The sequence below is a fragment of the Gavialis gangeticus genome, unplaced genomic scaffold (genome assembly GCF_001723915.1).
Source record: "Gavialis gangeticus isolate Ggan-Ray unplaced genomic scaffold, GavGan_comp1, whole genome shotgun sequence".
NCBI lineage: Eukaryota > Metazoa > Chordata > Crocodylia > Gavialidae > Gavialis > Gavialis gangeticus.
Window position 1 is genome coordinate 790,701 of NW_017728997.1, and position 2,212 is coordinate 792,912.

At 47.2% G+C, this 2,212-nt stretch overlaps 1 long non-coding RNA gene across 1 annotated transcript in view; it reads left to right on the forward strand.

Moving 5' to 3' along the window:
- Positions 1-515: 515 nt before the first annotated feature.
- LOC109288881 overlaps positions 516-2,212 on the forward strand; it is an 11,807-nt gene continuing 10,110 nt past the window's right edge. The window contains exon 1 of the long non-coding RNA XR_002095234.1: positions 516-689. This is a non-coding gene — a long non-coding RNA (uncharacterized LOC109288881). The remainder of the gene's footprint in view (positions 690-2,212) is intronic.

The following is a 2,212-nucleotide window of genomic DNA, read 5'->3' on the forward strand; positions in this document are numbered from 1 at the left end:
GTCCTGACATCTTTGGCTCAAATCTCCTCTTCCCTCCACTGCTGTGCTGGCCGCCAGCCAACTCACAGCCTCATCCCACCCGTGGGTGGCTGCCTTTCAGTGGCACCATCAGCAGAGGCTGCAAAGTGCTGTGGGATGAGAGGCGCTATGTGAAGTGCGAACAATGCTGTTGGCCAAGCCCTAACTCTTGACTCTCACCCACAGTTGCCACTGGAAGAACTGGAGCACAAGGTGGGAAGGGATTATCTGGGTCATCACGTCCAGTCTCCTGACATCACGGGTAGCCCTGGGACAGACGTTTGGTCCAAACTTATTCTGCTCAACTCCGCAGAGAGTCCTTATTGCTGGAGAAGGAAGTGGGGCCAAGTTTAGAGGTCATCCCTGTCTATTTCCATCTGGCTGCAGAGTGAACACACCCATTAGCACAGAATTCCCCAGCACAACCATTTCCCTTGGTTTATAATTTACTTTTCCTTTTGGTGCAGCAGCTCTGAACCAGAGACTGCGTTCAGGCCTTGACCCGCCATGTTATCTAAACATCTTGCTGATGTTTCCACAGCCCCTGGAGTATCCTTGCCTGTACAAACATATCTAAAACCTCTGCTTCCTGTTGATTGGCTATGGGGGAAAGAACTGCGACAGCACATCAAGAAGAAAGCTGAGGCTGTTTCCACCAGGCTTAGAACTGAGTAAGTCTTTCGTGCCTGGGATATGCTGGTATCCGTTTTGGGAGAGGAGTTCATTCTTTAGCATAGTCTCCTTGCCCTTGGGAATTAGCTCGTTTCCTGACATTAAATTTAATGCAGCATTTTTGCTTCCTCTGGGCTTTTGAAACTGGTACCGAGCACCAAGCACATTGCCAAGGCAGCAGTGACCGGCGCTGGTTTAGGAAGGCATCAGAGGGAGGTTACGTGGTAACAGGCTGATAGTTATTTTTCTTGATCACCAGCTGCTGGGGGGCTTCCCTTCTCTGGCAGGAACCCTGGCCCTTTCTGCCCCCCATGCTGTCAACCTGCTTCCCTCAGTTTGCTGACCACTGCAGCTTTTACCCCAGGTGAAGAGGGGGATCCAGTGCTGCTCATTGGGCTTGTCTACACCTGGCTCTTTTAAGCAGGATTAGCCTAACATCGCCATTTTTAAGGCACATTAAGGGCACCTGTCCACATGTGTGCGCCCTTAATGTGCCTTAAAAATGGTGATTTTAGGTTAATCCTGCCTAAATTTGATACCTGCTTAAAGCAAGTACCAAATCGAAACTGGCATAGCTAAGTCATATTAGCCCAAGTGTAGACAATGCGCATTAATGCAGTGTACATCAATGGATGCACACCGCGTTAACGTGCATTAGCGCAGTTACACATGTGCTAATGAGACTTAGCTATGCCAGCCTAAATTCAGTGCACTTTAATGCGCATTAGTGCATCTACATGTAGATGTGTGCCTAGATCACTTTAATGTACCTTTAAGGTGCATTAAGTTTAAGTGCATGTAACTACACATGTAGACATGCCCATTGTTCCCTGCCTCGTTCCCCTCCAGCCCTGCTGCCCACCTGTTGGTACATGTGTATTGCTATCCCCTTCAAATAGGGATCTTGCATTTTCCACTCATTTCTCTACTTCCTAGGCTTGCAGTTCCCTGATCCCCCTCAACACTACTTTGTTCTTGCTGCAGAACTGTTTCACAGGACTGTCAAGACCAGAGGTCCATCTAGCCCAATATCCTGACTGCAACAAGGGTGTTTCCCAGGATTGACTAAATAACTACCCTGCAGGAGGCAGAGTTAAGATAATCTGCATTCACACGGTGATCCCAGTCTCTTAACAGCTAGGGATTGGCTTTGGCCCTGTAGCATAAGGCTCACTACCTCTTTTGGATATCCTTGACATCTGTATTAAAAGACATTCCAGTTTGACTCTGGTTAAGGGTTTGGCCTCAGTGACTTCCTCAAGTGGAGTCACAGTCTAACCCCACATTGTGAAACTGTATTTCCATTTATCAGCTTTCAATCTGTCACCTTTTAGTTCTCCTTCGTTCTTCTATTATGAGACTGGGCAATCATAATCTAATGTCTCTAGGCCAGTCATTACGTTACATACTTTGATCATGACCCACCCTGTCCTTTCTAAGGTAAATAATTTCAATCATTCCAGCCTCCTCATAAGAGTTTGTTTCCAGACCCTTAATTATGTTCCTCTCCGTTTTATCCTCT